Here is a 23,327-nt window from a genome sequence, read left to right on the forward strand (position 1 = left end):
GGACCAATGTGATGTCATTGCCTATTGCAAGCATGGGGTGATAGAAGTAAAGAAGAAGGGCTGGCACTGGGGTCAGTGTTACCATGTCTTTAACTCTGGCGAGAAATCTATTAAAAAATGTCGTTGAACTTGTAAAAAAATAATTGGATAACTGAAGTTTACACTGGGATAAGGAGAAGGCAGATGGGGTTGTAGAGAAGATCTCCAGCACTTGTCCAGGGGACCCAGAAGAACTGTGAGATGCTGTGTGAATGATTCCATTTCCACAGGGAGCTGTTGGTGACGTGGTGTACTTGGGCTCTGAGACACTTCAGGTATGTTTCAAATAAGTAGCCTCCCCACGTGGATTGAATGAACTCATCTAGCTTTGTTGGCAAGCCCCATCATGGAGACACCTATGGGACAGAGAACTCCTGTTTCTCCGTACATGCACATTTAAATTTCAGTGAACTTGGACTTGCAGGCAGGTGGAAGAAACAATAGGATACTAAGAGTCCAGATGATGGAGAACAAAGAATGGAGAAAGTAGAAGCTGTGAATACAAAGGTAAGCCTCCTCTGCTGAACAGTTTTTCCAAGATAAATGGTGTGGAGTAACATGAATAAAAGTGATTTAGCCTGAGTTTCTCCCTTCGCCCCTCCAAGTCTGCAGTGGTGTCAAAAAAAATCTATCATGGGAGAATCCTTCTCTGAGCTGTTAAGTCTTTTCAGTCTGTAAGGTTCCTTTATTAAAGCTCTAATGCCCATGGGAGGAACCCACCTTATTAAATAATACCTTAAAGAAGAATTAATCTATCAGTTATTCTCTAAAAGGTAGACAGAGTAAGCCTGCGGCCCTAAAGGGAGGAGACATGTGAGAGCTGAGGTTGGGCACAGAGTGGGAGAATGCTGGAGAAAATTCCACCAGCTTCAGAAAGCAGGGCTCCATCAGGGCTTCGACTGTGCAAGAGCCTCTGTTGGCTTCCATAAATAGCACCTGGCCTAACATAAAGTTGCTATATGTGCAAATATTGTATTCACAGAGGAGTCACTTGCATCAATTATACGCATTTTTGAGGTATTTGTTCTTTAGTATTCATGGAACTTCATGTGGTCAGATACTTGTCCAGTTGCAAGAATAAGTGATCAAAACCTACATACAAATGAAGAGCTATAGAGAGCTTCTCAATCCAGCACGGTTGCCTCAGCCTGTGCATGAGCATTGCAAATTGTCACGTCAGAACTCAGAGATGCCTCTTTTCCAAACTGGTCACATGCCCAAATGCTATTACTTGGAACTGAATAAAACTTTGAAAGTTCTTAATGCAACTTTATAAACAACCACAACAACAAAAACTCAGTTCACACAGTGAATTTTACTTACTCAAAGACATCAGCTAAGAGTAAGACTCATGGTTGCAAAACATTCTGGAAAATGCAAGATGGGGAGTAGGGCTGAAAATGGAAACGCGTGATGCAAGAAAAGGTAAGTGTGACTGACTCAGAAAGAACAGGATTTGAGTTTTGTGTGACTTTTGGAAAAAAATGTTCAAAACAACTTCTCAAATTTTTCTTGGCCCTGTTTCAAAGACATCTAGGGTTAACCTGGCCATACATGTGACAGGTTGGCTCCTTCCAGACCTCTTCTCTCAAAGGTCTGAAGAAGGTCCCAAGATTAGCACTTAACTCAATTAGCATGTGTGCCAGGGTTGTGCTTTTGAAAAGAATTGAAAAACTCAAACTGGGAAGATAATTCTTTCACTGTCTCTACTATCAGCTGATGTGGACTTGATGTTCTTGAGACCAAAAATTCAATGCCTATATAAACCTATTAGTTTCTACTCCACCAACATCCTTATGTGCTGTGATTTCAGGTAGTCCACACTAAGCCCAGAAAGCCAGAGGTTCGTGCCATTGTTTAAGGAAATCATAAGTGGAACCAGGCGCATCTTTGACATATGTGCTCAGCTAAATGTGTGGTAGGCCAACCTCTTGCTACGTAAAGCAATGAACATCTCACCTAAGCTGAAGGGCTGCCTTAGGGACCGAAACATAACTCAGATGTGATATTTTCCCCTTTGCTAGTGCTTCCTCTGCAAATATGCTTTTAATGTACTTGACATAGTTATCCACAAGAACAGATGGAATGGGGTCACAGGTAACTCACCTTTCCACATAATAGGAGAGTCATTTCTATTTGACTTTGGGACAGTGTTCATCATTCCTATACAAACCCACCACACTCATTATTAATGTTTTGCTTAATCTAAAACCTGCTTTTACTAAATAAGGTCATTGGAGGGCATTGGGTAGGATTCTTCATGAAGTCCCTCTCAAACTTCATCTTTTGCCATCCTCTAGAAATTTGTTCCATATCTTGATCACCATCCTGCCTTGGCCTCAATCAGGCAGAAACCCACAGCATTAATTTTCCTGAGATGAAATGCTCATTAAGACCCGCATGTCTATATGTCTTTTCCCCTTACTAGGTAAGAGCTTTGAGGGTCAGGATCATGTATTATTCGTCTTTGTGTTCCCAGAATGTAGTAGGTCCTCAATTAATGTTCATTGAATTAATTAAATATAAAATATGTAACAACCTATTAAAATATTTTGCCAGTTGATTCTATAATTTTTGAAACTGTTGGTTTAGCATAAATCATTGCATTGCTCTGGGCAAGCAGGTAAGTGGTTATTTACAAGGCAGATTTATATGTAATTGGACATAATGTATTCAAATGATTTGAATTGATTTGGTTAGTCTAATTTGGATGAAAGACAGTCCATTGGCATTGTTTATTTCCTTGGTGGTAACAAATGAGATTCATTCTAATACCTTGCTGATGGCAATTTGAGTTCGAGTCAAACAGTTGGGGTCTTTTGCTTTTGTAACAATGGTTTAGGGCCAATAATAGGACCCTTAAAACACTATCTAATCCAGCTTTATGATTTCATAAGCTGCCAGACTCTTCATTTCCTTTGTCACGATGGGAAGACAAGATGGGATATGAGAAGAGCAAAAAGAGGAGCAGGGGACCTAAGGAGCTGCAGAACTTTGAGATCATGTAAACAATAAAATTGGTATGCTGAGAAATTGCTTCCCTCTAATCTCTCTTTCTGTTGTCATTATTGGGAACATCTACATAAAGTCCTAATTCCTGATGTGCAAATCCTAATTATCTCACACATTGTAAATTTGGAAAAAAAGATGAAACAATATCACAATCCATTTGTAGAAGGAGGTAGAAAGCTATTTTCCTAAAGGAGGTAAAGTCTGGGACAGACTGCGAAACTTAATATGTTCAGTGAACTAAAGGCCAAAGGTGGGATCAAAACTAAAATGCATTCCTCGCAAACATAGAAATAAAATCCAGGTCATAGAATTTTAAATTCTCATATTGTTTTGAGTAGGATTATTTAAATAAGCTGAATTTGTATCTGCACAATCAATAATATCTTGGACTCAAACTTAAGAAATTTAAATTCTTTAACAGTATATTAATAGATCAAAGCAGTTCACCTTGATTCACTGACCTGCACTGGACTTGGGATTTAAAATTAAACAAATGCTCCAAGAATTTCCACAAAGCCGAACCAAGAGTTGGGAAAGCTGAGCTCATCTCGCCCTGCACATCTCTGAGGTTTTTGCTCCATTTCTCTTCCCTCAAAGGTCTCCTTTACCAAGGTGAGACAATACCTCATGGGTTTTAGGCAGACCAAAAAGGTGATAGATAAGAAAGTGCTGCCCTGACCTTCAATAGACATATGTCTTACAAATGTAAGGGGTAGTAATTTTATTATGTCAGAATTAGCCACAGTCCCCTATCCGGTGCTAGTCATCAGCTACGGATGGATTTGGTAAACCTTCAGAGAAGAGCCACGGTGATTTTGAAGAGTTCTGGAAATAAGTGTTAATAAAGATGGTTGAAGGAATAGGGATCCTTCATCCCACTGAAGAAAATTCTTGAGGGAGGGTGACATAATGAATGGGTTAGAATTAGAGCCCTGGTTCTCAAAATGGAGCCCCAGGACCTACAGGAGCAGCATCCCCTGGCAACTTGCTAGAATGCCACTTCAGGGTTTCTATCCCAGACCCACTCAATCTGAAACTCTGGGAACAGGACCCAGCCACCTATGGTTTCATAGCTCACCAGGGTGATTCTGATACACTGGCCAGTTTAGGGACCTCTTAGGGAATCAGAGTGGCAGTGAAGAGGAAAGTAATGGAAGCGTGGTTTGGACCACTGAAAGAGGAAAGGAGTGTTGGGTTTAATCTCACCTGTTAGAGAACAGACAGCAAAGAGAGAAAAGGGGGGCCAGGAATTTAGAGAAAAAGAATTGGAACCATCTGGGGAAGACCTCCTCCCTCCCTGCCTGCCTCTCTTCCTTCCTCTCACCCTGCCTTTCTCTCTCTTTCTACCTCTCTCTTTTCCTTCTTTCCTTCCTTCTTTCCCTCCCTTCCCTTCTCCCTCTCTCCCTTCCTTTCTTCTTCTCTCTTCCTTCCTTCCTCCTTCTTTCCGTCCATTCTTCCTTCTTTCCCTCCCTATCTCCCTCCCCTTCCTTCTTCCTCCATTTCTTCTTCCTTCCTTCCTTCTCCCTCTACTTCCCTTCCTCCTTCTTTGCTTCCTTCCTTCTCCCTCTACTTCCCTTCCTCCTTCTTTGCTTCCTTTCTTCTTTACTTCCCCCCTGCCCTCCCTTTCTCTCTCCTCTTTCCCTTCCCTCTTCCTTCCTCCTCTCCTTCCTCCCCTCTTCTCCCTCTCTCTTTCCCTTCCTCTGTCTCCCTTCTTCCCTCCCTTCTTTCCTCCCTTCCATCCTTCTGTCTTTCCTTTCTTCCCTCCTTTACTTTCAAACTAAACACAGGCAAACCCATGCTACTTCCTGTATGCGATTGTATCCTCAGACGGAACCTGAACATGGGCTTATTCCAAGATCAAGTTTTAGGGAAATCGTTCCAGCATGAGGAATAAAGCCATGTCTACACCAAACTCTCTAAGAGCAGTGAGGCTCCAGAAAAGCTCACAAATAGTGGAAAGAACTGTGACTCTTCAGAAAATGCATGGAAAGAGAGAGGCAAAAAGCCAATAAAAAGGGAAGACAGAAAGGAAGCAGAAATGCGGAAGGAAGGGAGAAGAGGGAGGGAAGCAAAAAAGAAGGAAGGAGCAATAGGCAATGGAGGGCAGAGAGAGCTGCCCAGCCCCAGCCCAGGAGTGAGAGAGACCAGAGAAGGGCTGCCATCAGACACCAGAGCCTTGCTAAGAAGGCTCTGGTCCTCTGGGGCCAGACTACAGAACTGCTTTTTCATGAATTTCAATTCATTTTAAGAATTTGAATTGAGCTGAAATGCCTTATTATGACTTTCGTTAGGCACTTTGGTAATTAAACCCCTTGGATAGGCGCCAGACCTTACCCACCTTACATAACTCCCTCTCCTCTCGCAGAGAATCGTTACTACAGTGAGGAAACCGAGAGGTATTTTTACATCACACTTACTTTTACTTATTTTGTGGGATAAAGACAAAATGATTTCCAATTTTACTTATTCTAAATCTGCTCTTTCTAAGAGAGTTATTTATCAACTCCAAAAGATAGCATGGAGGAGGAAAGTCCAGTTACTTAATACATCGGTGTATGCGGCAATGATTTCAGTTACTCACTTAGGATATATTCCCTCTTGATTATCTGGAGCAAAATGTTGGTTCCAGACCAACTTCCCCTTGCCGTTCATCGTTTATCAAGATGACTGCTTCCTGGCATCAGTAGTAATATTTTAACATGTGAATATGAGGCCCAAGTCAAGCAAACAAACAAAATGGACCATGTTAGAGTAAATCCACTTCTTTCTTTGACAGTTAATAGACTATTCATTTTGGGGAATGGAGTCTGGAATTCTAAATTCAACCATTCACCTGACTAGGTTTCTTCTGCACTCCTTTGGGAAAGTTTGTGTCAAATATGTGACTTAGATGACTTAGAGAATTTTCTAATACATCAGATACCTTACTTGGGATTTAAAAAAAAAACTATTGGGATAAGAATAATGGACTGAGTCCAAGGATGAGGGAAAAGGTGTTTGATAAGTGTGTGAATAAGAAAGACATGTGTGTTTTAGTAGATAGCAGTTAGGGGTTACCACTGCTTAATGATAGCTAAGAAGATTAATATGAGGACCTATTCACAGAGATCCAGTAGACAAGGAAAAACATAACTTAAGCGATCATTGTACTTACTCATGTCTAGAATACTGTGTTCATTTTGGAGAAGCACATTTTGCAAGGCAGTTAGATCAACTGGAGTGCAAAACCACAGGGATGATGAACGTGTTTGAACTGATGCTGGGATGCTAAATGTGTGGAGCCTAAAGAAAGAAGGCTCTGGAAAGAACACTTCTTCCTTTAAATATCTGTAGGACTAACAAACAGAAAGGAAATCAGGCTTATTTTGTATGTTTTAAAGGTAAAATAAGGAACAAGGGAAGGGGAGTTGGTCCCTTATACAGGAAATTCAAGCAAAAGATGACAGTTGGACTATATGGAATTTGTAGCTTCTTCATCATTGAAATCTATCCACCTAGAAATTTGCTTGAAGCAAATAACTGAACCACATTCTGGAAAACCATATTAACTTTTATAACATCTGCATCCCTGCTCATCTCTCTTAACCTGGGTACTTAATGGCCAGTGGTATGTAATTTAAAGACTTTCTCAAAACATGACTATATGACTTTTAAAATCTTTGTAAAGTCAACTACTGTTTCTCATTTTACAGTAGCTCTAACTCAACTCCAGAAATTTTAAAGAAAATAATTACAGATGGATGTATTAGTCTGTTTTTTGTTACTATGACAAAATATCAGAGGCAGGCTGACTTTATAAAAAAAAAAGAGGTTTATTTAGCACATAGTTTTGGAGACTGAAAGTCCAGACAACATTGTATAGGCTCCTGTGAGGGCCTCCCCTTGGCTGCATCACCTCATAGCAGATGGCAATGGCAGAAGTTTGTTTTATAGCAATAGTGGTGGGCTGCTCACCATCCCTGTGGCTACCACATAAACTGCTGTAAGCATCAGCAAAAAAGAATTGAACTCTTTCAAGTTTCCTTTTAATCCTTGAATTTTATCAAAAGTTTGTTAATCAGATTTACTGGATGTTAGGAAATAACCCTAGTCTTTGGCAGTTATTATCCCCAAAGGGTAATAATCAAAAAGTTGAGAGGAAAAGCCAACAGTGAGAGTTCTCTGATGAGTGAACTTAAAAAAGCCATCTGAGAATTCTCTGATAAGCAGGTAAGTGGCACATACCTGCCACTTATAGATCTCCGACATGTTGGGGCTCGCTCTGCCACCCAGTGAAAATTCAGTGTGCCCTTGTAAGTCCAAATACCTAGTCTCTCAAAGTCTTGAAACAGGAGGTTGCCAATATATGCATGGACTATGTTATGCACATAGGTTGATAATAATAAATACATGCATGAACCTACTTTCATGTGTGTATGCATATATGTGTGTATGCACACTTGCATAATGTTACCTCTGATATACCTGAAGTGGTGGCATCATGGAATGTCAAATGACTTTAAAATGTGATTACCTGAGCCTCCAGGCATACATGCCACATTCTTACTGGCTATATGTCGTGCTATCTTCAGGGTTAGGAGCTGCCAGCATTCTCAGATCATGTAAACAGAGCCCTGCTTCCCCAAAGCTTCCCTAACAAAAGCTGAATATACTGACAGAATGTTGATTATAGCAAAGATTTTGCAAAGTATTCATTTTTTTTTTTTTTGAAGAGTATCCTTATTTAACATGTAGGGACCTAAAAATACACACAAACCAAATGCTTGTGCGTTATAGGAGTTGCATGTTATGATTTTCTCATTGCATCTGGTAACTGCATGTGGTTAGCTACACTGGGTACAACTCGATACAGCTTGACATATTCTGGGATTTATTAAAATGTAAATGACAAAGCAGAAAAGAATGTTAGACAATTGGATTACTCCATTGACTGAATGTTCCAATACTGTATCTATTTTTGTCAAAGCAATGGTGGCTCCTGCTGTGGAATGCTGAATGGACTATTCCATTGCAGGGCACAGGGAGAGCTTGCATAAAGGAAATTGAAACCTAATCATTTAATTTTTAATTCACCTCTCCAAAAGCAACAGATTGTCAATACTTTCTAGAAGAAATTATGGTAATTTTGGCATATACTTATTGGAAGAATATGATTCCAAGCTATTTTTTCAGTGTCTATTATTGGATCTGTAACTTCATTCATGAAAACAATGATGTATTTGCTTGTTTTTGTGCTTGGCCTTGGCTTGTTTTCATTATGAACATCATGTGAAGAGCATGGATATATGTGATATGGCAGTGAATGTACACATTCCAAGAGAGACATTTTCCTGATGAAAACTGCTATTATTCATTCCAGAGAAGAGAAGGCTGAGAGGTAGGTGTCTTTAAGGACATGAAGGGATTGAGTTTAGAAAGAATGGAAGCCAGCTGTTCTTTCTCTCCACAGGGAACAAGAGAAAATGGGATTAACCTACAGCGTGAGGGATTTGGAATAGAAATGAGAATTTCCCAACTGTGTAGACTTTCAGTGAAATGCATTTTGAAGGCAGTATGTGGACATTCATTTTATTTTGATGCCTTCGAAAAATGGAAAGGCACATTTTCTCTCTGTGGTCTTATATGAGTGAAGAACAGTGGACTAAATGAATTATAGTTCCTGGATTCTCTTGATCCATGAGTAGAATCTAAAAAGAGGGCATGGTGATAACTAAAAAAGGAAGCTATTTTTATAGTAGTTATTTTTTAATGTCAACTTTTCTCGTGGGGATAGACTGGCAATTTTTACCTGCAACTGTGAAATGTTAGACTAAATGGAATGTCATGGACTCAGGTAGGTGGGACAGAGAATGTGGGAGCATGATGCACTTTTATTTTTTATTTTCCTTACCATTTCCAGTGTTGAGGAATTCAAATTAAAAGACAAAATGTCCTTCCTAGATGTGTGGAGTTTGCCATGTGTACATTGACTTCTGAATTCATAAGAATGTTGCAACATCCTGAGCTCCCTCTTTATAGTTTATATGTACACACACACACACACGCACACACACACACACACACACACACACACACACACACTTTTTTTTTAAAAAGGTGCATTTTAACAAAATCAATCAATAGTGCTCACTGATTTGCAGAGATACTTGAGTGCATAGATTCAAATTGTCCCAAATTCAATTCTTGTTTTAAAACTTATGAGCACAGTAAATGCTGGTTATCTCTTGATTGAAGATAATTATATTTTCCATTTCCCTGAGATGGTTTAGTGTAGTAGGAGTGCTTTGTTAAAAATCAAAAACCTGGGGTTGGTCTTATCTCAGTCATGAACTGGCTGTGTGACCGGGACAACTAACTTGGTGACATTGTATTGATTTATATTCTGAGGAATTAAAAACATAAGGAAGACATACTCAGTGAATGATTTTAAAGATTTTCCTTTTGAACTCAATATGCTTTCAACCATCAATACTAGAAGTTCTTAGTTTTCTGAGCACATTTTATAGTTGTATCCTGATAGGATGATAGTTATCAATTTTGGCTGAACAGTTCAATCTCCAGGGGAGTTTAAAAAAAAAAAAAAAATCCCAATTTCCAGCTACGCTCACACCAATTAAGTTAGATTCTTTTGAGACAATACCCAGGTATATTTTCTAAACTCCCTAAGTAGTTAGAATGTGCAGCCAAGGATAAGCATTCTTGCTTCGGGTATAATGCAAGGAGGAACTAAAATTATTATATTACTGTCAAATACAAGAATCATGTCTATCCTGTTCCCTCCTATATTCCTAAGGCCTAACAAAGTGTCTTGCACATAGTAGGGGCTCAGTAAACAATATTTTTTGGTAAACTTAGACTAATTCCTTAAAAGAAATTTGGTTTATCAAAACTGATACCTCTTTGGATCATTTCCATTTTTACTTCATTCACTGAATAAGAGTGCAATACTCTTTTGCTTGCCTGGCAAACACAGAAGGAAATCAAAATAATAGGTAATCCTATGCAGTGATCCCATTCACCTATCCTTGGGATGAAAGTAAGTAAATCATCTACCATCACATTCTTTAGAGAAGGTGCTCTTTAGAATCTGAAGGGACATTTCTTATAAGACTCTCCATACCCAGGTAAAAATAAACAAAACTAAATATCTCTTAGTATTTATAAGTATTTATATCTTAGTATTTATAGTATTAGTATCTTAGTATTTAGTATTAATATCTTAGTATTTTTAAGTATTTATATCTTAGTATTTATAGTATTTATATCTATTGAATAAATGACATATCATTTATTCAATAGATATAAATGAGGCATTTATATCATGTCAAACATTATGACTGGTTGCTGTACACTTTCTCAACCAGAGCTTTGTGCTACAAGTGAGCCCTAATGCCCTGGGAGATGATATAGTGTTTGGATATCATCCTTGGGAAAATAGAGAAATTAGTCATTCAAATCATGTTCTTGTGCTCTACGGAAGCCCTAGTTTCAAAGGCTGCAAATATAGAGGATGAAACAACCAACAAAACACGTTGGTTATCTTCTAGGACAGCACTGTTCAACATAACTTGGATGGTTGATGGAACCGTTTTATAGCTATGCTGCTTGTTAGGGTGGCCACCAGATGTGTGTGGCTATTGAGCCCTTGAGATGTGGTCAGTGTAACTAAGGAACTGAATTTCTAATTCTACTTAATATTAATTGATTTAAATGGAAAGAGCCACAGGGATGAGTGGTTACCATGTCCGACAGTGTAGTTTTAGATTCTCCTATTCCAATAGAGGAGACTGGAACAAGGTCATCACAATACTTCTTGATAAGTCCTAAGCACAGAATGCTATGAAGGCAGCTGGGAACAGCCAGTGTCAAGGGTTTGCGTGAAGCCTTTCAAGAGCAGATGACTGCTGGAATGAGCCCAGAAGGTCAAGTGATGGAGTTTGACCGGAGTGGTGGAGAGCACATAAGACAGAGGGTGATAAAAGGAAAGTTAAGGAAAGGCAAAGATGGATGGCTCATGCCTGCAAAAGGAGGGGGAGAGAGGAACTGGAGTCCAGAGAGGATTGTTTGAGGCAGGATCCAAGGTATAAAGGGCTTTTGGTATCATGATATATCAAGGGCAATGGGAAGCAGTAAAGAGTTCAAAACTATGGGATGAGATGATTCTATTTGTGGTTTAGAGATTTCCCTGACTGCCATTTGGCAGGAGGGAAACACTGCAGTCATGATACAATGATCCAGACAAGAAATGAGGGTGTCATTACTCTAGTAGTTGATGGAGACAAGTAGACATATTTGAATGGCAAAAAGAAGGAAAGGTCAATGGATTACCTGAATGATCGGCCAGGGCAGGTAGAAGGGGGAAGACAAGGGCCACATACCTTGGTGTCTGACTTGGGTGGAAGATATCACCACTTATTGAAAGGCAACATAGGATTATTTACAGATTACCTCTACATTTCAATTTTCTTATCACATTAAATATTTGCTCCTCATGGATCCTGAAGCCAGCTTTGATACATACTAGTGAAAACAATTTATGAGAACATACTTTTCCAAGAAATCAACACAAGTTCAAAGTTGATGCAACATTTATTTTATTGGGAATTAGGGACATAGGACAGCAACTCATAAAATGTCAACAAACTCATGCCTCGTGCTTGGCTACCCTTTAAAAAAAATCCTGTTTTATTTAAGAACTACCAGTGTAAGATATGGCCAACAGTCATCATTTTGAAAACAGAATGACCAGAATGACAAGGAGGATGCAATGTGACAGTGACAGATACCTAAGTGGAAATTTACAACAGCCAAAGATTGAGGCACTTCCAAACATTCAGAGTTCTGCCCCTAAGTAGACCCAGTTTAATGGACTCCTTCAAGGCACAACTGCAGTTTGCACCTCTGTGCTATCTAGAAGATAATTTCGATAATCATTATTAGATGCCAATTTAATGCAAAGGAGCTGGTAAAGAAGACAGATCTCTCAGTTCCAGCTTTTTATGGTCAAGGTATTCTTGAGTTACATGAATGAGTGCAGGTTATAATAGCAAGTGACTAGCTATTTTTAAAAACATAAATACTATGGAAAGTCATGTATAAACATTCATGCAGAAGCATTTACAAATGTATACTGTGTCTTAAAGTGGTAAAGATAGTGGTTATCAGAAGATTTGATCTGTGGAAGTGAACTGAGAATTCCCAAATAACTTAAGGATATCATTGAAGATACTGTACTAACTTTGGCTACTGTGTGTTCTTTGGGAGTGGATGTTGGCCATTTATGGATGTAAAGACATGTATAGCTAGCTACATTTCACACTGACCTGGGATGCCAAAGAGGTGCAGATTGAAGCCACCTACTCAGTACAATGCCCCCTGATTACCTAGATAGAGTGTTTCCTCTAATCAAATTCAAGGTCATGCATCATTTAGGCAGGGTGGAGTAGTAATTCAAGAACCATTTCGGGCCTGGTTTCTGCTCCTTGATCTGCCACAGTTAAATATGTGACCTTCTATAAGTCACTCTAAACTTACATAATGATTTGTCTTATCTGTAAAAAAGGGATATTGTGATAAGTGATTAAGCCCCTCCCTTTTTTGTTTTCAAGGATGTGTCATTTCTTGTAGAACAAAGTAGAAAATCTCATCAAAATCTAGCAAAGGAAACAAAATAAGAAAGAAGGAAAAAGAAAACAAAAAAAGAAATGTCTAAAATGGTGACAAGCTCTACTCCCCCAGTTTTGCATGATTCTATCACTCTACTGCAACTACAGTGATAGAATGTGCTGAATAACTAAAAACTATAAAGCTGAAAAGATTGAGGTGATAACTCAATAAAAACCCCACAACTATCAAGAAATATTAAAAAAAGGTGATCCTCTGGACATTGATCGCAATATTGTGACTTCTTGCGTTAGATCATGTGTTTTGCAGTCACAATCCTGATTGTGAGTCTCTATACCTGGCACCTTGGCAAACCTCCTTAAACCTGTTTTGCTGCCTGTAAGATGGGGATAATATTACCTAATTTGCTTAGCTGTTGTGAGGCTTGAGTTTATATGGAAAAAATATACAGTGAGAACTTAATAAATATCAATTATTATGAACAGAAAAATCATGAATTCTTCATATTGTCACCAATTACCCTCATTTCCTTCAGCAGCAGGTGTCTAGGTGAGGGGAGGTATGTGTGTAGTGTTCATCAGATACACAGGGACTGGTGCTGAATGTCTGGGGTGAAGTCATCGTCTCCTAAATGTACCATGTATCCGTATTTCCTCCTCCCATCATGTCCAATGGTGGTCTGTTTCTCCTACCTTTCATTTATCTAAATTTTTGAGTCCTTCAAGATTCATCTCACATTTTCCTCTTTGGGGAGTTTTCTTCCCCCAAAAGTCAGTTCCACCCATGTCATGACAACCTTTTTTGAGCTCATTATCTATACCTTTTGTTCCACTTTGGCTCTTATCATCCTCTGACCCAATGAGTTATTCATCTTTTCAAAAGTTTATGTCACTTCATCTAACTAGATTGAAACTTCTTACGAGCTGACCAGATAGCACAGAACAGAGCCTTCTTTATAAAAATAATGGTTGATGGGTTGGTGTCAGGTGAAATTGTGTGACATTTCTATGCTGCACTCTGAATATCTCCCATTACTTGATCCTTTGACTTGCCTGTGACTGCCTTGTTATTTCTAGGGTACTTTTAATTTTCTAGGTTGCTCTGAAGAAGAAATTCTATGTGTGGCTAAAAATCATTCTCCTTATGGCATTGATTTTGTTCCTTAACACAGTAGCACATTTGTGCCCATTTAGATTCTAAAGCTAGTGCATTAACAATCATATTCATAGTAGGAAAGAAAATGAATGTCACATGAATTTAAATACAAACAGAGGAATACACACAAGGAAGGGTAAGTTCTTGGCTCATCAGAGATCTAGATGTCAGTACTGGGTTTTTCTGTTTCTTGAAAAGATTGCTCTTATTCTGAGGGTTTTATTGGCTGAAACTGCACATTTGGGTGTGTTGCTGGACAGGAGAGGTGTCTTCAGGTGGTCACTTTCTTTGTTTCAACTTCACAGTTGGCGTGAGGGTCCATCAATATAGCAGTCTCTGCAGCCTTTGTCCTTTCACTAGGAAGACATTCCTGAGGAGGGGGGCTATAGGACCAGCTGAAAGGAACATCGACACAACTAAAAAAATAATAGAACATGTCACACAAAGTTATCACATTGACTCCTTAATAAAAATGAATAAATGCATGATACTTTGGGGAGCATGCTATTTCTAACTACAGCTGAGATGCTTGCTTGCATCACTAGAGAAACAGAGCTCTCATTCATTGTTCACCTGGCTCAAGAATCGGTCAAGCAGTGGCATCGCCTGTATGTGTGTGAGAGTTCCACTCCAGCCACTCTGGGGGATGTGCTGTAAGAAAAGCTTCAGGTTTATTCAATAGGGAAGTTGCAGAAGTAGGACACACAGGGAAAGAACAAAAGGCCACAGGACACTGAGGACACATTCAAATAAATCCAAAGACTAAAGGCAAGATAAAATAGTTGTGGGTAGATAACTGTGTAGTAATGCAGGAGTGAATGAAGTCACTAGACTGTCAGGTGTTAATTGTCAATTCCTTGTATTTGTTTGGCTATTTCCAGTGCCTGGCACAGAATGTGACACATGGCACTGAAAGAAAAGAAAAGAGAGAAAGGAGGGACAGAGGAAGGAAAGGTTCCTGAAATTTTGAGGCAGAGGGATAGCGTGTGCAGAAAAGAAAAGTGGGTGTAAGGGTACTGAAGCCATTGAAGCTGGGGGAAGCAGGTTCATATCATTTAAGAAGAGATTCTACAATCTGAGTGGTTTTGGAAAATAGGCTTGAGCGATTTCCAGGTAGTTTTGAACATGTCAAGGTTTAATTTGGGAAGTGGGGTGTTGATGTAACTTATTGCAGGCTTTTGAGGGGGATATTCCTAAGATTCCAATGAATCAAGGGAAAATGGAAATGTGTAACTCAAAGGCATTAATCCAACAGAAAAAAACAAACCACACTACAAGAAATTACATGAGAACAGAAGCACTGAAGAATAGGGCTTTGCTATAGAAAGCAGGTGCTTGTCTGGGTTTCTTCTACGTTCATGTTGAAGGAAATGAGCTTAGAACTCAGATCAAGAATTTGCTTCTCCCACTGGGCAGTTTTTTTCATTCCTCAGCTGTTGCTCTTTTCTGTCACTGCCCCTTCCTGAAAATGAACTCATCTTTACTGCTTTAGTGTGAAGGCAAAATACATTAGTGGATCCAGAACCCAGAGGTGGAATCAAATATAACTGAGAAGGGCAACTGTTGGTACAATAGACTCTGGATTCATGGGTCTTGGGCTTGTTCCTGTGCCACATACTTGAGAATGACCTCAAAAATTCTTAGAACTGTAAAAGAAAGTAGAGGCCAACTAATCCATCTGTCATTTTACAGATAAGGATAGTTGAGAAGAGTTGTATTAATGCTTCTTTTATTCTGCAAAGGTTTTTGTGAATGAAATATATTTTGCAAGTGGATTTTAATTTAACCAAAATCTTTATCGCCAGCCTCTTCATTATGCAGAATGAGTTAGGCACACCAAAATATACCATGGCCTATCACTGCTCTCTGCTCTAAATCCTTTGAACATACTGCAGATATTGGCTCTCCAGATGGCAGGAACAATATTGTTTTATTTCAAAACCTGTAAATAACTTAGGGTTAAATATTGTTAATAGGTATTCTTCTGTTCTAATCAACCACGAATAACTGATCCTGGATGAGTAAGTAGCTACACATCTTAGCAGATTTTAAAATTTACTATTTTGTGAACATTGTCAGAGAGGATGGGGTGCTCAGATTTTGACATACATTTGTAAACAAATTAAAATGCTATTTATGAAGGAAGGAATTGCATACAATAATTTTGTGACTCATTTGAATAGTCAATAATGGAAAGACCTTGAATATATGAGCAGGTAAAAAGTAAACCAAAGCATTGCTTTGGTGTTATATAGAGACAGGTCATGTAAAATGTCTCATATAATATAGACTCCATTATCAAAATTAATTTTGAGGAATATATAGTATAAATATATGAAAGATCATATTCTAGCTATCTATGATGAGTTAGATATCTTACAAATTATCTTTCTTCAGGCTATATGCCTACTTAATTGGAGTGAGTAATAACCTGTATCACCTCAACAAGAGGCTCCCTTGGAATTCTTTTGTCTCCTGAACGCATGACATCAGTTGGGACTCTTACATCATCTTGCTCAGGGTCCTCCTGCAATCTGATGGTAATGATTCTCTGAATTTGCATTAAGAACCTCTTCACCTACTGAGCATATGTTAAATGTCAAGCGCCAGGCTGACCAACCAACTCGACATGGCTCTGCCCGGGCTTTTCCTTAATAGGTAAATCTTCAGGGGTCAACTCCTTGGAGGGGGCCTCTCCAGTGGAAGCATCAGTAGCTCTCTGGTGTTATGTTGAGACCCGAAAAAGGGAAGTTGATGTTAGTGCATAAATGACCTAAGGCAGAGTTCCAGTTACTCATCATGTGCCATGCAAAATGGAGGAAAAAGAAAAGAAAAAGAATTTATTATTGTTATTATTTTGATTACTTTGATTAAATTAAAATTATTGTCTCTGCCTCAGGCCATTTTCCTGGTATTTTTATCTCATTATTCCAACAAAGGAAATGGATTTCTTATGAATAAGATTTACTATTCTAATATCCCCCATTACTTCAAGTTTTCCAAACTCAGGATGAAGACCAAATCATTAAAGAGCAGCAAATATTTCACAAATAATGCAGGTGTCCACAGTGATAACCCTTTTAGAGAACATTAATTTCCAGCATCAAGGTTGCACACTCATTCTTGCACAAGAATACAGACTGTACAGTCCATTTATTCTTATATCAATTAACAAGGAATTTAAAAAAGAATAAGCTGACTTTAAAAACATTCTACTCAGGAACCATTTCAGATGATGAGAAATACCCAAGGGTGGGGGGCGGGCAGAAACTCAAGTAGGCAACATGTAAAGCAACACACAACTATATGCACATTAGTATAATTACACATTGCAAATTATATCGGATGTATCTAATATCTAATTTTTTGAAAGCTGATTCCACTTGAGACTTCAATAACAGCATCAACATTTTGCAGGTGGCTCCTTCTGTATAGTATCCAAAGGGAATTATTCCTCTAATGTGCTTACGAGCCTCAAGTAAAAACTGCAGCCTCTCTCTTAAAGAACCAATGAACAATGAACACTGGGAATATCACCTTGATAAAGGAGAGGGGGAGGGTTCCATCCTATATAATATTTATTCTGTTCCTTCTGTGCATATGATACTTGCCCCAAGTAATAAAGAACTTAAACATGAGCCTCATTGGAAAATGTAGAAGAGGCTCCGTATAGATTCTGAGGCATGATATGAAAAGATAAAGGACGGATGATATTTTAGATTGATGGATAAAAGAGAAATGTGAAATAGAATGGCATGTTATACCTTTGATTGAAAACAGAAAGCTCCACGTTCAATTGAGCTCTTTTGAAACATACAATTAATTTGTCCTAAAGAGGACACCAGATCAAAGCTCCACTTTGAGGATCAGGCTTTTGTCCTAATCTTTCTGTGTGAATCAATCATCAAATAACCAAAATATATTTGTGATCTTGGAGAAGGAAGCATATTATTCAAGTTGATTGGATCCATTTTCTTGATTCCTCCTTAAAGATCTTTCTGCTAATTAGTCAGGGCTGCTATTGAATTATTTAATTATCTGCACTTTTGTGCAATGAAATATGTTGTCATATCACATACTTTATCATACTGTTGCTGTTCACACTTAATGATGCCTCTATAGTTAGCAGTTTCCTTTGTTCTGCTCTGTAAGTGGTTTTAGAAAGGGGGTGGGCGGAGAAGGAGGAGCCTTGGGGTTTGTAAAATAAAATCATACATTCCTGGTGCTCATGCAAAACTTTATGCATTTACATGAATTTCGCTTCAGAAATGAAGCTGCAATTCCATTTGGAATAAGTTAAGAGGCACATGTCGGTGACTTCGAATGAAGTCACAAGGATATAACTATACCTTGACATCTCTCCAGTGCATATCCACTGCAGTGGAATGTGTAAAAGGACAATTTAATTTTTTTTTTTTTAAATCAGCAAGGAATGTCTTTAACAAGGAAGAAGTAAATTATGATAATTACTCTGAATGGTCGGATCCTTGAGCATTACTAATTAGCATTTATTGCCTGGATTATAGAACAATACATGTGAAACCGAACTGCGATTGCTCTTTTACGTTGAACACTTAAAAAGGCAATGGAGCAAAAAGGCAGCAACATCGCTAGTTTAGTGGGTAGCTTACATCTCCTGGGTAGTGTGCAGAATTCCTCATTTTGGAAACACACGAATGTGGTCCTCATATATACCTGGCCCATTTATTGTTTTGTTTTAGGCACACATTTACATATAATATCATAATTACGGTAGAGTAAGGAGAAGAGAAGCGTTTTGGTTAAGATAGCATTTGGGGATAATTTTATCTGTTGTGGGTGCTTAAGAATATAGAGACCACAACTCACTGTTGCATAAAAATACGAAATTTTCCTGGAGAAGTTTTCACTTAAAAATGAAACAAAGAACTCAGTTCTTAGTGAATACAATTTTACATTCACTTCCCCGCTTTCTCCTAGACGAACTACAGTTGAAAATAACTGAAAAAGGGCAATTGGTTTTCTGGCTTAAGAGCCCCCATCTTTTTTTTTCATTAAGAATTTGCAATAAAATAGATTGTGAAATTAGAAAAAAAATTAGATGATCATCAACAGACCAACACCAATCACGTACATAAATGCCACTCGTATAATCTGGCAACTGAAATTCTTAAATAACTGGCAGGTAGAAAGAGAGAAAGAGGAAAAATGAACCATTCATCATTCTCAAGGCAGCCTCACGGTTTTCCTCCACACCCCATTATAGCGAAGGAAGAGAAAAGAACATGGTAAAACATAAAGCCATTTCTAAATATGCGTTGCTAGCCTTCCCAATACCTTCCATGGCTTCCCCACCCTGATCCTTTTTAGTTTGAAAGAATAAGTTTGGCTAAATCTGTGAGGAGATTAAACAGGCTGGTGATAAAAATTAATTCTGCTGAATGAGCAAATGCATTTGGATTGCACAGATGCAAATAAGATAATACTTTTCTTTTTCTTTAACATACCAGGCGGATTAGTTTAGAATGTTAAATTTGATTTTATTAGAATATATTAGCAGTGTTTTAATTAATACCAATCAAACATTTTCTTTCCCTGGGGCTTGATGCATTCCTAACACTTTCTAAATCATCTGTCTTTTTTTTTTTTTCCTATCAAACCACCAAAGCCTTTTGTTATATTCTTCATAAATTTATTGCATTCAGTGGAAAATCATAAGCTTTCTACAGAAAGGTGTCTTGCCTATAAAATTCATTCCCAGGTGCTAGATTTAAAATGAGTACTGTTCACTAGTACACTTTAGTTTTTTAAAAGGTAGAAGGATTAAAAATTGAAAATAAACACCTTCCGTGTTTTTCTTTTGGGGAAAATTTTGCAAAAGGGGTTTTGGCTAGTTCATATTTCTTGGCTTTATTCTCACTTGAGCTTCCCAAAGCTGTTAAATTTCCAACTGCATTGGTTTCGAGCTGGCATTTCTTTGGAAACAGAGGCAAAAGGAGAATTTTTTTTTTTTTTTTTAAAGAGGTGGTGGTGGTGTGTGTGTGCTGGGGGCGGGGGGGTGTCTAGTTAAAAATATGGAGGGCCAGTAATGCCCTGTGAACTGAACTGTAACTGTGTTCCAGGAGGGGCTGCAATGCATTCCACTCATTAGCCCTCCTTTTCTCTCAAGCTTCCTGTCCTTCTGTGTCGAAGGCTGCAGTTCACTTCGTTCTCTTTTCTTCCCCCAAAGCACCCCCACCCCAATTCCCCGCCTTATTTTTTTTTTTTTATCTGCCAAGCTGGATTTGCACTTTTAAAGATCAGTATCAATAATACCCTGCTTGTTTCGGTTGCACTCTCCCTTTAAAAGACAGCCCCCTCTAATTGATGCGTCTGGGCTAGTCTAGACTGGTAGTGATTGAACCAACCACCAATTATGTTATTCATTTCACTGAACTTCACTGATGGGCTCGGTGAGGAAGAAGGGGTGTTGAGAAACCTGCCCTTGCAGTTGCCTGCTGAAATATAAAATCTTGTGTGTTGTATGCACTCCTAAATGCCTGGGTGATCAGTTGTACGATAGCAGCCTTGGAACACGAGCAATCCACTTGAAAACATGTAAAAGCCCGAAGGAGTGCCTTAGAATACCAGCCGAAACACTTGTATTAAATTACTATCTTGTTATCATTTGAAATCACAGCATTACATCTAGCATATTTTTATTGATCTATGCACACATTTTCATAGAATATAAACTGCAGATGTAATTTGACTTCAAAAAGCACCAAATGTTTTGCAAACATTACAAATGAATCATGTGGTAATATATATCTGTAAGTTAAATAGATGCCTTGTCATATTTCCAAATACCTATGCATGCACATCAGCTAAGATGGGGGGAAAGCACTGATCCCTTTTATAAAAATGAAAGATGACTCAAAAATCAAATAACTCTTCTTTGAAGCACATCTGACTACCAAAGGCTGGAAAGTAATATTTAAATATTACAGCTGCACAAGAGGTTTCAACAAAAGGCATGGTGCAATTGCTGCACAGTTCTCAGTTCAGTTTTCTGATACAAAATGGTTTCTTGACTGCGATTTGGACTCAGTGACTAAAATTGTAAAAAACTCTTTAAAAAAAAAAAATCGAGAAAAGAACATTTTCCTTAACCTTCAACTACTATAAAATGAGGTTACAACCTGTATAAAGTCTTTAGAAGAAGAAGGCATTTGGAGTCGAGGTTGATTTAGGTATTTTCCAAAAATGGAAGAGAAAGGTTGGCTCGAGAATATTAAAATTGCTTAAAGCAGATTGTATACTGGAATTTTTCACAACAAAGGAAAGGTAAGTTTATGTTTCCCTTTCCCAACCATGAGACAGAACTAAATTGCTGAAATTATTCTGATATAAAAAGTTACAGCTTCAGAAAACTGTAGACAAGGTAATGCTAACAATTGCCTCATGAGAGAATAATTTTAAATGTACAGTTTGATGATATAATAACTTTGTTGGATTGAATTAGGATCTTATAAAATTTTTTCCAATTTTTAAATGAAGAGTAATAGTCATTGATTAATTCCAAAGAATGCAATAATTGTGATATGTGCTGCTGTTGTTTCTTTTATTTCACGTATTTAGAAAATATATTTCCAATCCCTATCACCATTAAATTAATCAAGTATAACATTTTTTAAAAGGTACCACGCGAGGAGGCACTATCCCTCCTTTTATTTCTAAAAAAACTTGCCAAGTAATACAAATTTAATCTTTAGTAATACCATAAATTCCATTCTTTGTGTAGAATAGCACAAAGTATCATTTTAACCTATTAATATTTTAGCCCAAACTACTGATTCACTTCTATCTGTGTCAGTGTGGTCACTCTCTACCACATATGAAACACATGTGTGGACATCGCGTATATAATATATTCACATGCCCATTTCGAATGGGCACAATTTTGAGATTAACTGTTGAGTTTAAAAGTTGGAGGCATGGGGCATGCTGGGACTTCAGCTGAGATGTTCTGAGGTCAAGCACCAGGTACTGAGCTGATCTTGTTACGCTCGGATAGTACTGCGTGTTGCTCTCAAGGAATAGACCGTGCAGATGAGTTCCACAAGCCTCAGGCATCAATAATATACAGTCATAGCAGCCAACACGCGATTGTAACAGAGTATATACCTACTTTATAACAGAAATTCAAGAGCTGCCACTCTCTGGTCACCTGATCCCAGCTAACAATGAAAACCTCAGAGGTGTACTCAGTCACTTCAGACAAACTTTCTTTTGTTTTTGCTTAAAAGAAAAAAAGTTCCACCAAATTTCCAGGATGCGCAGGCACGACTCGCAGCTCCCAAGAGCCTAACCCGTGGATTTAAACGGTAAACATCACAAGTTAGGGTCTCAGGGACTGAGAGGAGCGCAGCAAATTTTTCTTTCTTGAGACAAAACAAAGCAAAACAAGAAAGGCAGGCAATTTTGTTCGAGGGTCATGACTAAAATGCAACAAACAGGTGGCACGGTATGTCTTCAACTCTCTAAGCTTCCTCCGTTCACAAAATCAAGATTCCATTTAGTTGCAATCTATACGTATTCACGCATACGCAATATCTGGGGCACATATACATACCTGAGCATAAAATTGCGAGTGTATCAGAGAAAACTCTTTCGAGCTTTGGTCAAAACAGTTTACTAAAATGGAAAATAATATGAACAGACCCAGAAATGCCCGTGTTTTAAAAACCGTGATCTACAATCAGCATTAACTATCTCTTCAAAGATTTAAGTTGCAGCTAGCACAAATGACTGAGAAGAAAATAGGAAGCCTCTCCTTCCCCCAAGGCAAGCATGCCGCATGCAAAATCATAGAAATGGGATTTTGGGAAGGGGAAGACAGAGGAGGAGGATTCGGAGGCTACGAAAGTATTCATACGCAGAGCGTTTTGAACTCACCCGTTCGAAGCGGAGCCGGGCTGCACAGCCTCCAGCAGCACCATCCCGGGCAAGGGGGAGAATGTGAGCTCGCAGTGCGCTAGGCTGGGCGAGGTGTTTCAATAGAGGACAGAGAGCGGGGCGGGGAGGGGGAGGCGGGGGCAGGAAGCGATACACCAAATCTAGAGACTGTAACTCTGTAGTTTATGTTTTCACGAGAGAAAAAAAAGGCAGTTGGCTGGGAATGGAGGGAGGGGCTGGGCTGATCAAATTTGGAAAATATTCAGTTAAAAATTTTTGAAAAAGAAAAAGAGAGAGAGAGAAACCTCCCTAGAACGGGGGCTTTTTTTTTTTTTTTTTTTTTTTTTTTTTAAATTTCTTCTTTCTTTAGTGTGCACTTTGCCAGCCCTACAAACCGGGCCCTCCTCTGCATCAGCTGCTTGACTGAAACCAAGGCCAAATCACCAAGAGCGAGCACCAGGCTGTCATTTGGTAGCCGGGAAGTGGGAAGGGGTGGATGCGAGCGGGGAGACACAGCCCCCCACCTCCTGCTGCGGATCCTTTGAAGCCTTTGGCCAAAATTTCAGAGGAATTCGAAGCAT

General features: G+C 38.6%; 1 protein-coding gene across 9 annotated transcripts in view; it reads right to left on the reverse strand.

The window, feature by feature from the left end:
• Positions 1–11,627: 11,627 nt before the first annotated feature.
• LOC306640373 (uncharacterized protein) overlaps positions 11,628–23,327 on the reverse strand; it is a 258,856-nt gene continuing 247,156 nt past the window's right edge. For 8 of the 9 annotated variants that reach the window (XM_079104580.1, XM_079104579.1, XM_079104574.1 and 5 more), the window contains one exon: positions 11,628–14,246. The gene's annotated coding sequence lies outside the window, so the exon portion shown is untranslated. The remainder of the gene's footprint in view (positions 14,247–23,327) is intronic. The other variant, XM_079104578.1, reaches the window with a different exon arrangement.

The sequence above is a fragment of the Sciurus vulgaris genome, assembly GCF_902686455.1.
Source record: "Sciurus vulgaris genome assembly, chromosome: 11".
In the NCBI taxonomy this organism is placed as follows: domain Eukaryota; kingdom Metazoa; phylum Chordata; class Mammalia; order Rodentia; family Sciuridae; genus Sciurus; species Sciurus vulgaris.